Raw genomic sequence first — 14074 nt, forward strand, 5'->3', positions numbered from 1 at the left:
GTGCAAAACCCTTTCCCAGAACCCACACTGCTACCCATATTGCAAATGAAATTGTCTCAATGATAGCAGAGGGCCTACCTAATAGGAAATGTTGCATTGTGACAGACTCAGCAAGCAACATGATTGCTACCACAAACATCCTGAGCATAAGGCAGTCCAAATACATTGCGCAATGCTTTGGTATGATTGTGAACAATTCAATTGATGCCACTCCAGGCCTTGACGCAATACTACTTGGGAATAGAAAAATAGTACAAATTTTCAAAATTAGTACAACTGCCAAAGAGAGGCTGGGTCAGATGCAGCAGCAATTGGGTCATCCAGTAAGAAAGGTAAAGATGTAGGTGGACACTAGTTGGAGCACTTTACAGGTGCTTCAGTGACTCTATGAGCAAAGGGAAGCAGTGGCATCAGCACTGACCTCATACATACTCTAAATACAGAAATGACTCCGCTGACCAACCAGCAAGTTCACAAGTGAATGCATAAACGTATGTAATAGAAAGCTGCAGGAATAATGAAAAAAAAATCTTCCTATTTGGTTTACTCAGCACATCACACTAGACTTAACAATGAAATCAGATTCACCACACACTTAATGTATTCAGAGAGTAAGTATTTTTCTGTCATTTCAGCTGCTGGCTGCATTCCAGGAGGCACCATGTTCTTAAACACACAACAGAAAAAATGTATTCCAGCCTCATCAGCCCCATGGCACAAGAACTGGGAAGGAGTCTACTTAAGTGCTTAACAGAAAGACTGCACATTGAAGAAAATCACAGTTAATTGGCAACAATTCTCGATCTACAATTCAAGTTGTTTGGTTTCAGCAATTCAAGAGTGGCAACTCTCATTACTGAATGCACATGAATAATTCACATTAACAGTGCCCAGCAGCAGCAGGTTCAGCCTCATCCTTAACCACTAACAGCAACAGCTCAGACTCATCCTCTACCAGCAGCAGCTCAGCTTCATCCTCCTCCACCACCACCAGCAGCTCATTCTGCACCACCACCACCAGCATCTTATCTTCCACCACCACCTGGAGCAGCTCAGCCTCATCCTCCACCACCAGCAGCAGCAACAGGAGTATCCACAGGTATTTTTCCTTCTATTATAAATAAATAATGTTTTTTTTGTTTGTTTGTTTTTTTACGTGAGAAGTGTTTTTAATGTTTTTCAGGAGTTCATCTGTGGAGTCTTTTGAATGAAAACTTTAATACAGCCTGGAGAATGCAAAAAAAGCCCATTGATGAAGTCACCTGGTACGTGGCATACAGGTGTACTCACAAAACTGTGTACGTATGTCCTAATATCCTCATAATCCTTATATCAAGTAGCAACAATTTTTGTGTACCCTAGCCTCATCCATTCCATGTGAATGTTTTCTTTTTTTCCAAGGCTGGGGAAACTAGTGTGTAAAAGAAGAAACCATAATGAACACCCTGTTTAAACTTAGGGTGTCCGACCTGTTTGAAATGCTGCCATCAGGCAGAGGCTACAGGAGCCTGAGGGCCAGGACTGGCAAACAGTTTCTAACCACAAGTTGTCACGATTCTCAACAAATCCCTCACAAATTAAACCACGCATAAACAATATGTGATGGAGAGGACACTGGATTGTGTATCTGTAGAAGTTGTCAAGAGTCTTTGCTGACATGCCACATTTCTTCAGTCTCTGCAGAAAGTACAGTCTCTCTTGAGACTTCTTGATGATCTGTCGAATGCAGATGGTCCCTTTCATCATGTACTTGTAGCTGGCCTCTAGTCACAAAGCACTTGCTGGAATTGGGAAATTGTTTGCTGTAATAGCAACTCGTAGTTTTGATAGATTGTCAAACATGTTATTTAGTATGTATGGTGATTTCATTTAGAGTGGGCCCCCGTGGTACAAGATTAATCTGTTCCGCAGTTGGGCTCTTAAGACGAATTCCCCGTATGGCAGGCAACCCAAACCTATGTTAAATAGCTAATGTGTTTAGAACCCAAAGTAAAAACATCAAAATTGTGCATACATATTAAAAATTGGTACCAAAATAGTATAGTAAGTCCTGCGTATATATAATATACATGTATACAATCAGAAAACATGTTAAATAAAAAAAACTATGGAAAGGATTTATTTACCTTTGAGTGGCGCTTGTTATGCTCATATTCTCTAGTAAGGGTAGCCTTGGCTAGGCTAGCTTCGTATTTCTTATCTCCAGCTTTGTTTCCATGTAAATCATCTACTTACTTCTCTCTTTGACATCACTAGCAATCTTGAGACACATGGCTAACCCTTTCAAGTTTTAATTAAGTAGTAAAATGCACTATAAATATCGTTTCGTAACCACTCGTGATAGAACAAAGCTTTACCATACCACCATTTTGAAACAAGTGAGGCTGACCAATAGCAGACCAGCATTGTAGTGATGCGTTGCATGGAGGCAGTTAGGCAACAGAACGGAAAATAAGTGCAATTACCTAAAAACGCCTGCAGATGGAAACAAAACAACACAAATATAGCCAACCCTCAAGGGTCCTGACAGTTGTTTTTGTCGCAGAGCCGGAAAAATACCGTTAAGGAGGGACGAAAAAACTCAGTATTTCACGTCGCAACATGAAAAAAAAATGCAAGCCAGGGATGCTGTAACACAGGGGTCCACTGTAATTACATTTGTTTTCTCTTTTGACTGATGTGTTTTAAGTTAACACATCGAGTTATGCGCAAGAAAGAGAGGGAGTGGTGTGGTCGAGCGAAAAGAGACTTGACTACACATTGCTCCTTTTGTTTTGTGGTTTTTAGTTGGAAGACAGCAGAAATAGGTTTCCGAGAAGCTTCCTCCTTCCCCTTCTCAAGTTTACAGATTGCACAGCTCGAATATTGTGCATGAATTTATTAGTATCAAGTTAACAGCTGCAAATAAAGAAAAAGCTAATTAGGCTCCATTCTCATGCAGTTTATAGCAGCTTCTTTAGTTAGTCATCCTGCTTGTCATTCACCTTTTTATTGACAAGAGGGGGAGTGTAACCGCCTCCCCGCCCCCTCACCACCACCACCACCACCACCACCACGTCATCAGTCAAATTTCAATTATCTACCCCCTCTGCTCTCCCGCAAACTAATGGGCCGAAGACCATGAACTCCGCTACCGGGCTGTTTTGGTGTGAAAGGGGCTAATGGCATCTGCATCGAATAACATTGGTTAAGAAAAATAAAAGCTAAAAACACACAGTTAATGGCACAGTAGTAATCATAATTTATTTATAAAGCACACTTAAAAAGACCATAGTCAACCAAAGTACCGTACAATAAAATAAAAGTACAAATAGAAACATTATAAAACACACACACACACACACAAACAGGCTAAAAACAGATAGGACAGCACTCTAGGGATGTCAGCTTTCAACGCGTATTAAAAGCAAGTAAGAAGTAGTACCTTTTTAAAAGGGATTTAAAAGCAACAAGTTCTGAGCAGATCTAATGGATAATGATAAACTATTCCAGAGCACTGGGGCGGTTGCTGCAAAGGCTCAATCGCCACGAGTCTTTAGCCTAGTCTTAGGCGGAGCCAGCAGCTGCTGGTCAGCAGATTGAAGGGCTCGAACAGGAGTATGATGGTACATGAGTTCAGCTAAATAAGGGGGTCCTGGCCATTTAGGGCTTTGAAGGTCATCAGTAATATTTTACATTTTATTCTGAAAGGAATTGGTAGCCAGTGCAGACAGGCCAGTACTGGAGTGATGTGTGAATATTTCCTGGTATTGGTGAGGAGACAAGCAGCTGCATTTTGAACCAGCTGAAGCCGGCTTTTTATAGATCTAACAAAGCTTCATGATCTCAGTTATTCATGCAGTAAAAGCAAAACTAACAGAGCACATTATACGAGCTCATTGTAATTGTAATTATATACTATAGGACTGTAGTGCGCTCAGATAATTATAATTATTAAGGTAATTAACAATTTAGACTGCCTTGAACTTGTCAGGTTGCTTGAACAAACAGCCTCAATCACATCAATAATTCGCTTCATCAAACACATAAACAAAGCAACACGCTAACCTGCTAGAAGCAGAAAATCAAACCATCTATTTCTAAAACCCAACATCACACAGAATGCCACTAAGTTAAGCGAAGGCCTCCATCAATGCCAACAACCTTAACAGGATCAACATCATTGTTGAAATTGTTTACAATCTTGCACCTGTCCACAAATTATTTTAGAATTTAGCTTAGTGAGATAACATACCTTTGTTTATTATGTCTTTAAGAAAACAATCTCACAAAAAAATTATAATAGTCTATGTTTGTAATTTTAATGACAGCTTGTCACATATCTCTCACTTATGATGACAATAACCCAGGCATTAGTTAAACATAACTAATACGATTGCGTCATTTCAAGAAGCCTTTTGCTAGTTTTGGCTGGAGGGAAAAGCAAGTCCTTTCGGATTCCTTTGACATATTTGCAACTCACACAAGTTTGATGATGTTTAAAGTCAGGGACTTGTGTTTCTGTTATGGCTAATGTAGAAATAGTGACTAATGGTGGGATTTCAATTCTACGCACAAACAACTTTTGTAAATGATGTCGGCATGGATATATTTAGATCACATTCCATTCACCATTCATCAAAATGCATTTGATTCCAATCAACTGGCAACAATGTCTTGTCAGTTTTCTTAAACACATTCCTATGAGGTAACAATTATCCCAATTAACAACCAACTACAAATTAAGGTAATGCAGATAGATTAACAACTCATATGTGATCTCTGGTAAATACCGAGCAGTCATGATTGATGATAATTGTCTGATTTTATGTTTCATTCCAAGTTGCATGACTTTTAGGGTTTTACTTCAATTTGGGTGAATTTTACAAAAACGTGAGTATATATCTACCCCTGACTTTAGTGGTTACACATACAGTATCATGGCAGTCCAATTAAAACACATGATGTGTGTCATTAAAATGTCAAAATAACGGTACTTTTAGATGCATTTCTTTATCATATATTGAACAACATTCTGTTGCGGTTATGGGGTGAGTGGGTGGGGCAGAAACGAAACAAGTGCAAGGCAATGTATGGGCGCGCGTAGATCCGAATGCTGTACGTAATGCTGCACCATTAAGACAATTTGAAGTTTCAATGGTTTATTTTTTTTGATCCAGTTAAATATGAATTTGTCTAAAAGTCCTAAAACTCATCATTTCTGACACGACAAATATCTATGTTTTTTATGTTATTCAAACACAGACATGTAGAGAAAATTGGGCTGGTTTTGAGTTATGCAGGTATATTTACCCTGAAAAATACGGTATCTATCTATCTATCTATCTATCCTATCTATCTATCTATCTATCTATCTATCTATCTATCTATCTATCTATCTATCTATCTATCTATCTATCTATCTATCTATCTATCTATCTATCTATCTATCTATCTATCTATCTATCTATCTATCTATCTATCTATCTATCTATCTATCTATCTATCTATCTATCTATCTATCTATCTATCTATCTATCTATCTATCTATCTATCTATCTATCTATCTATCTATCTATCTATCTATCTATCTATCTATCGAAGGAATCTAGAAAAAGCTTCCTGCCTTAAACTAGTTCCTAGCGTGTTCGTTTTTGTTGAAAGATCGCCCATACTACAACATAGTGAAACAATTGATTTAATCCAGACAGAGTGGGAAAGTACACGAGGCCTCGGGCCAGTCCTGCAATGGGTCGGAGCAGAAAATGGCAACGTTTCACATTCAACATTCAGTTCTTATACCCTTCCGGGTCATCTAGTCCCACTGTGGATTGCAAGTGTGTGTGTATGTGCGTGCCCGTGCGTGCGTGCCTGTCGGTGTGTGTGTGTGTGCGTGCACGTGCGTGCGTGCCTGTCGGTGTGTGTGTGTGCGTGCACGTGCGTGCGTGTCTGTCGGTGTGTGCGTGTGTGCGGGTCTGTTTGCGTGGGGATGGTGTCTTCAAAAGTCTTTGTTCTGCCGGCCATTCTTTGAAGCGGGAGGAAGTCTGAGCACCATAAAACCCTGACTGATATCTTCTCTTGAAGGCCACACCTAGCCTTTTATTAAAGTTGGTTGGGGGATGCCATCTGTTCCTTTTGGAGGTGCCGACTTGTCCCCACTTCCCCTGGGCCAGGACCATATCTGCTTTATACTGACATTACATCGTCTCAATCTTTATTAGAATAATACAGTTCCATGTACACACTATTTTATTGATATATTGAATTTGAAAAATATGAATTTCCTTCACTATCTACAGTATGTAGACTGTTTACTGCACAGTTTTACACTTACGCTTTTTAGAAATTAAATTAGTCTTTTTGTATATATTTCAAATTGTGTTTATGTGAGCAAATGATGGTGAAGCTTGATATCTCATTATACTTGTATAATGACAACAACAGGCTTTATATTCTACCTACCTAGCCACCCACCCCATCCATCCATCCATCCATCCATCCGCCCGTCTGCCTGCGTCGCTGTCATGCATCCATCTATCCATTTTTAAGCTTAAATTCTGTCATTGTTCTCACGTCTAAGCAAGGATGTACACTCATGACTCACTCACTACCTAGGGATCAATTTTCATACACAATCAGCTTCTCGGTTTGAATGACCTATTTCACAGCAGCCACATATGAATTATAGTGGGTCTCCGTGTTACAAGATTAATCCGTTCTGGCGGTTGGGCTCTTAAGACGAATTCACCAGCGGGTAATCCAAACCTATGTTAAATAGCTAATGGGTTTAGAATCCCATGTAACCTCAAAATTGTACATACGTATTAAAAATTAGTACCAAAATAGTATATTAAGTGCTACGTATATATAATATACTGTATATGTGTACAATCAGAAAACATCATAAATAAAAAATATTTACCTTTGAGTGGTGCTTGTCATGCCCATACTCCCAAGTAAAGGTAGCCTAGGCTAGGCTACATCAATAGCAATAGTAAAATGCACTATAAATACGGTTTTGTAACCGCTCACAATAGATTAAAGCTTGACCGTACCACCATTTTGAAACGAGTGAAGCCGACCAATAGCAGACCAGCATCTCCGTGAGGAGACACTGACCAATAGCAGATCAGCATTGTAGTGACGCGCTGCATGAAGGCATTGATGACAACTGAAAATAAGTGCAATTACCTAAAAACGCCTGCAGTTGCAGCCAACACCCTAGGGTCATGACTGTTGTTTTTGTCGCAAAGCTGGGAAAATACCTTAAAGAGGGGATGAAAAAACTCAGCATTCCACATCGCAACATGAAAAAAAAGAAAGCCAGGGACGCTGTAACCCAGGGATCCACTCTGTATACATATATATATATATATATATATATATATACATACACACACATACATACACATCTCTCCTTGGCTTTCTCTCTCTTGAAGACATCTGCTCTATGATGTATCTCACAAAATGAGTTAATTATGCTTCGGGTGCATAATTGTTGAACTCATACAGTATTAGTGCATTCACGATACACTAATGTTATAGCCATTCAGCCAACCATTTTCTATTCTGCTTATTCTGTTTGGGGGGAAACAGAAGCTGTCCAAGTCTTTAATTTGTAAATCTTGCAAATTAAATTTTGTAATTTCAGTCAGCACCACCACTTGTATTATACATTTTCAGGTCTTGGACTGTTTTCATGTGTGTAAAGAAACACTGCAAGAATCATTTAAACATGATATAGCAAGCAGAATTGAATGGCAAATTTGAGAGCCTATAGCCTTGGCACTCCCTGCCTACTGACTGTTCTTGCCCGAGGCTGAAAGCTTGACAGACATCAAATAATTTGCGACTTGCTGCCCTAGTTTCAATAAGAACCGGTTCCACAACGATCAGTTTTGCTAACTGCTATGCTTTAGTTGAAAACAAAGCCATGATACAGTAGTTGCAACCCTCATTTTATTTCTACATGATGAGTAGGTTTGTTAGTGATGCAGAGGTACAGTACTGTACATGTGTTACGCCGATGTGTGCCTGTGAGTTGACACAACATCAGGATGTGTGTGATATTGCATACGGTAGGTCAGCGGTCTTTTAGCCTCTGCATCTGCTGACTGTGCATGTTTGAGTTGAATCCGCAGGTGAACCCCACAGGCTATCTTAATCACAATTCAGGGTCTTTAACTCTTTAACTGAAAGAGGGTGTTGGGTAGGGAGTCAGATGGACACATGCTTTAGGACAAGAAGAGTGAGTAAAATGTTTTATTTTTATTTTATCAAGAATAAAATATTGAGGTTCTCTGTGATAAGAAAACACATAAAAGTAGTCATATTCACTTTAAAATTTGCAGTCAACCATTTCATTACAAGACAACTTATTTTCAGCTTCATTTCAGAAACAAGATTAAGCCATCTATTTTTGATTAATCTATTTTCTCGGTGTGTAACCCTTAGTCAACTACAATGAAAGTGTTTGTTAGTAATATTCACCTAATATAAAGGCTTACTTTAATATGAGTTACATATTCCTCTCAGCTTGAAATACTGAAAATGATGTTAGCATAAAGCTTCCATTGTCATCAAAGCATGGCATTGATATTTACTGGTTATGCATAACAGCACTAGCATCACAGCCATTGTTTTTTTCTGCCCTTAATTGTTTATAATTTGTTATTAGGGTCGTGAAAAACCCTCACAAATAATACAGACCAACTTCCAAATGTTTTATTATTGCTGTTTTTGTAATAATCATAATCATTATTGCTGCTATTATCAGCGCTCTCGTTCAAAGGTTCCTACCCCCACTATACATGTACGTAACTGCCTTATTTTCCTGGGAAAAGAGGCATTTTTGTGATGAGTATTAATGAGCAAAATATTTGTGTCACACACTTCCCCAGAGCAAAAGTGGCTCCCCACACTACACTCGTATGCGGGCGGACCTTGCGTGCTAGTTGGATGGAAGAAAGTGTAGTTATAAGGTATGTAGCAGATTTGTTGTCAGAGGACGAGCTGAGTCTCAACTACATTGAGGCTAGGTCGTAATTCAGGTCCAAAGTCTGGCCCGGGGGCCAAATGCGGCCCGTGGTCAATTTCCATCCGGCCGCAGCCTCTGTCATAAAATCAATAATGTCTGGCCCGCATGGAGAATGAATACATTGGGCAGCAGCGCTGTTACGTGCGTGTGCTAATTGCTGCCATCTATAGGCTCAATTAGGAAGAGCAAATTAGTATATGAGTAATTAACTGTATGAGCCCCTAACTTTCTAAAATGGCAACAATCAACAAAAAGAGGAAAGTTGACTGTGGGGGTCGACGGTTCAAGGATGAGTGGAAATTGGATTTTTTCTTCACTGAAATGCGGAACAACTGTGTCTGCTTCATTTGTAAAGAGACAGTGGCTGTTTTTAAAGAGTTTAATGTGAAGCGACATTACCAAACAAAACATGCTGACGTATATGGCAAGATCACAGGTAATGAACGCAGCAAGAAACTGAAACATCTTGAAGCTAGTTTAATCTCACAGCAGCAATATTTTACAACTTTTACCAACAGCTGGATAAGGACAAGTCCAAGAGATTTGAGTATTTGGTGGGAAAATGCTAAGCTTGTTCGGGTCGACGTATTTGTGTGAGAAGACATTCTCGGTTATGAACTTAAATAAGAGTGGTGTGAGGACACGGCTATCGGACTCTCACTTACAAGACATCTTGCGCATCCATACTACTGCCATAGAGCCACACCTGGCCTTTGTCCTGCACTCCGGATCTCAGTTTCACCCATCACACTCATGCGGACAAGTAATTTTTCATTCATGATCAATCTGAAAACGTTTTTTTTTTTTTTTTTTTTTTACTTTTCACTCCAGAATAATAACCATTTAAAAATCCAATTAACATTTATAGTTACTAATATCATGTTTTAAATGAGCCCTGCACTTGTCCATATGACTATGGTGAGATTTTTTTTGTTTCAAATGTAATTTGCACACAAGAGTACAATTACTTCTGTTCAACTGTTACAAAAAAGTGAATTAAAGTGTTAAAAAATGAGAAGTTAAGTGAATATTCAACTTCAATATTTAATGTCAATTCAATTTTGATATGCACGTTTCAAATTAACCAAAAAGCATGCTCAAGATAGCTGAAGTCAAAATGAAAAGAAATTGTGAAACACAGAATGGCTTGCTGAAATGTTTTTAAATTAATTGCTGTTATATGTAAAGAATGCCCGCCAAGGTTGGCCCAAATACGTTTTTAACACACCAAATCTGGCCCCCTTTGCAAAAGGTTTGGACACCCCTGTCGTAGTTCATAGGTTGGTTGCCCCAGTGATGGGTATGTGAGTACACGACAGGGCCTTCACTCTCTTGTTGATCTTCGTAAGGGTCTGGGCTCTGGACTGTGAATATCCTCTGGCTGCAATTGAAAATCCTGGTTGTTGCCCCCCACCAAACCTAACCCTAACCCGGGTCCAATCCCAAGTGATCAGTCTGTGGTCCCACTGGAGCATTCTCCTCCTCCTCATTCCCTGTTTCTTGGTGGTCGGCGACACGTGCTGGTTTTTCAGTCATTCATTGACTATTTAACTCTTTCAGTTCTTGTCTTTTTGGTTGGGTTACTATCGGGTCCCTGAACCAGTGATCAATAGTATCATGCATTTGCCTCATCATCATCACTTGAGTCATCTGTTCCAGGAAGGTATGCTTGTTTGCTGGATTTTTCTTTATGATCGCGTTTTCTTTTGTGATTGGTGCTAGCTGGTGACCTGGTGCTGAGGTTTTCGATCGGCAGGTCATTCACCTGAAGCAACAGGTTTTGATGAAGCGTTCGGGTTTCTATTCCCCCTGACTCTGGCCGCAACTTGTAGACAGGATTGTCTCCTAAGTGCTCTGTTACCACATAAATGGTATGGCTCCCAATACGACCTTAGTTTACTTGGGCCACCTTTCTCTGAGATTTCGTACCAGGACTCTGTCACCAGATGTAAGTGTCACACCCCTGCATTTCTTGTCATAGGTCCCTTTGTCCCTGGATCTCGGCTATGCAGTACGCTTTGGTCATCTTCTCTGCACATTTTTCAGCATACCCGTTTGGGGTTTCAGCTTCTTCAGTGGTCATGAGGCCAAAGGGGAGATCCACAGGAAGGTGGGGATGGCGACCGTACAGTAAGTAGTGGGGGGAGAATCCCGTCGCCTCGTGTTTGGTGCAATTGTAGGCATGCACAATGTGAAGTAGACGATCCTTCTAATGTTTCTTTTCTTTGTTCTCCAACATCCTTAACATTTGTAGGAGGGTGCAGTTTAGTCTCTTAGCGGGGTTGCCTTGGGGGTGGTAAGGGGTGGTTCTGGAGTGACTCACATCTGACAACTGCCTGATGTTCCTAAACATTTCGTTTTCGAACTCACGGCCTTGGTCATGATGGAGATTTGCAGGATATCCAAATATAGGGATGAAATAATTAAAGAGCCGATCAGCAGCCGTCTTTCCAGACATTTTATGGGTTAGATAGGCTTGCACAAAGCGAGTGAAATGGTCTATTACTGTTAGAATATATTCATATCCAACTCGACTGGACTCCAAGTGAAGGAAATCTATGCACACTAGCTCCATAGGGAAAGTTGAGCTAATGCTTTCCACGGGTGCTTTTTCATGGTGACTAGTTTTTTTTCTGTTTGATGCATAGACATTTCTTGGTAATGTACTCTTCAATTTCTCTGGCCATGAATGGCCAATAGAATCTTGTTCTTGCAAGGCTGAATACTTTTTCCACACCGGCATGGCTAATCCGGTTATGAAGTGGAAACGCACCACCTTCTTGTGGATGGTAGGAAGTACCAGTTGTCTTCTATTTGTGGTCCTTCTATAAGGAACTTCACCCTCGATATGTAACTTGTTCCACTCCCTCAAAAGTTTCCTTGTACTGCATCGGTTTTCCCTTTAGCACTGTCTGGTAGTCGGGTGTCCTTTTTCTTTAGCTCCAAAACTTTTCCAATGACTGGGTCTGCTTTTTGTTGGTCAGCTAGCTCTTGATAACTTATGTTTTGCAGTGGCTGCATGTGAGTTGGGCTTTTGGATGTGAAATTAAGGGCAGCTATGCAGGCTACATCTCCCTGCTGGGCTCTCTGGCTGCCTTCCCATATAGCTCCAATTTCTTCCATTGACAACTCTGCAGAACATGCTTTCATGAAAGCCTCCATGTCAAGTGGAAATCTGGACAAGGCCTATTATTTATGTCAAAACAAAAATCAGCGAGTTGCCCCCCCCATTGGTTTCCAACGGCGTTGAGTTTTGCATTGCTGAATACATATGTCAAGGGGTTATTGTCAGTGTAAACAGTAAATTGGGGGGCATAAAACAGATAATCCCGGAACTTGTTGCAGATCGCCCATTTCAAAGCCAGGAACTCCAGTTTACCAGTGTGTAGGTGATTGTTTCTTTCTGATGGGGTCAGGGTGCATGATCCATAAGCAATGACCCTCAGTTTTCCTTCTCTGCTTTGGTACAGCACCGCTCCCAGGCCTACTTGCGAGGCATCTGTGTGATGTATGAAGGGGCTGGTGAAATCCAAGTAAGCAAGCACAGGGGGTTGCGTGAGTATATCTATCAGGTATCCCAAGATCTGCTGATGTTCCTCATCCCATTTTACTGGTGTCCGTGAGGATTCTTGGGCAGGTTTTGTCATCCCTTTTGTGGTTCCAGGATGGGATGTGTCTGACCTCACGCACAGTAGGTTGTGAAGCGGTTTGGCTATTCGTGAGAAATCTTGCACATGTTCTGTAATAACTCAAGAATCCAAGCAACTGTCGCACTTCCCCCACGTTTCATGGCCTTTTGCCTTTCAACGCCTGAACCGCTCTTGGCGAAAAAGCTCACATTTTTCAGGCTTCAATTTCACTACATGTTGCTGCAGGGCCTGTAGGACTTTACGTAACACCTGCAGATGTCTTTGAAAAACATAGTACATCATCAAGCTATCGGATGCATCAGTCGTCCCTAAGTGCATCAAGCATTTCTTCCGTACTCCTTTGGAAAGCAGCAGGCGCATTTGACAATTCAAATGGGAATCTAACCCATTCATACAATCCTGAAGGAGTGGTGAATTCCTTGATCCCTCTGCGATGAATCCTTGATGATAAGTTTTGCCCTGATCTAGAATGGAGAACCACTTGTATCCACCCAATGAATCTGTTAAGTCCTGGATGCGTGGTAGTGGATATTGAAGGAATCTAGAAAAAGCTTCTTGCCTTAAACTAGTTCCTAGCGTGTTCATTTTTGTTGAAAGATCGCCCATACCACAACATAGTGAAACAATTGATTTAATCCAGACAGAGTGGGAAAGTACACGAGGCCTCGGGCCAGTCCTGCCATGGGTCGGAGCAGAAAATGGCAACGTTTCACCTTCAACATTCAGTCCTTATACCCTTTTGGGGCAGTGTGGAATGCCAGTGTGTGTGTGTGTGTGTGTGTGTGTGTGTGTGTGTGTGTGTGTGTGTGTGTGTGCGTGCACGTGCACGTGCGTGCGTGTCAGTCTGTACGTGTGTGCGTGCGTGGGGGTCTGTTTGCGTGGGGATAGTGTCTTCAAAAGTCTTTGTTCTGCCGGCCATTCTTTGAAGCGGGAGGAAGTCTGAGCACCATAAACTCTGACTGATATCTTCTCTTGAAGGCCACACCTAGCCTTTTGCTCCTGATGGAATGTTGTCTCGGGGGATGCTATCTGTTCCTTTTGGAGGTGCCGACTTGTCTTTATTTCCCCTGGGCCAGGACCATATCTGCTTTATACTGACATTACGTTGTGTCAATCTTTATTAGAATAACACAGTTCCATGTACACACTATTTTATTGATATATTGAATTTGAAAAATATGAATTTCCTTCAATCCCCCAATTGACCTCTAATTATTAGAGGTCACACACCAAAAGGATATATTCACATGGCAACAGTGCCATAGCCAGGAGGACAGCCAGCTGCCTCCACATGAATTGGGTCAGGATCCAGCGACACAAGATGTAATTGCCCAATTGGGTCCTTGTCCCGAAAGCCACGTGCATGATCCTGAGAACAAACGGTTGAAGCAAGAGACAATACAAAAAA

The 14074-nt window shown here is 40.8% G+C and overlaps 2 long non-coding RNA genes across 2 annotated transcripts in view; both read left to right on the forward strand.

Moving 5' to 3' along the window:
* The window catches only part of LOC148410135 (uncharacterized), a 50621-nt gene extending 49863 nt beyond the window's left edge, over nt 1–758 (forward strand). The window contains exon 3 of the long non-coding RNA XR_015868148.1: nt 636–758. This is a non-coding gene — a long non-coding RNA (uncharacterized LOC148410135). The remainder of the gene's footprint in view (nt 1–635) is intronic.
* A 202-nt stretch (nt 759–960) lies between these two features.
* The window catches only part of LOC148410137 (uncharacterized), a 34879-nt gene continuing 21765 nt past the window's right edge, over nt 961–14074 (forward strand). Inside the window, exons 1-2 of the long non-coding RNA XR_015868147.1 lie at nt 961–1099; nt 1184–1298. This is a non-coding gene — a long non-coding RNA (uncharacterized LOC148410137). The remainder of the gene's footprint in view (nt 1100–1183; nt 1299–14074) is intronic.

Source organism: Hippichthys cyanospilos, chromosome 16 (assembly GCF_059441005.1).
Source record: "Hippichthys cyanospilos isolate Australia breed blue-spotted pipefish chromosome 16, RoL_Hcya_1.0, whole genome shotgun sequence".
Taxonomy (NCBI): Eukaryota; Metazoa; Chordata; class Actinopteri; order Syngnathiformes; family Syngnathidae; genus Hippichthys; species Hippichthys cyanospilos.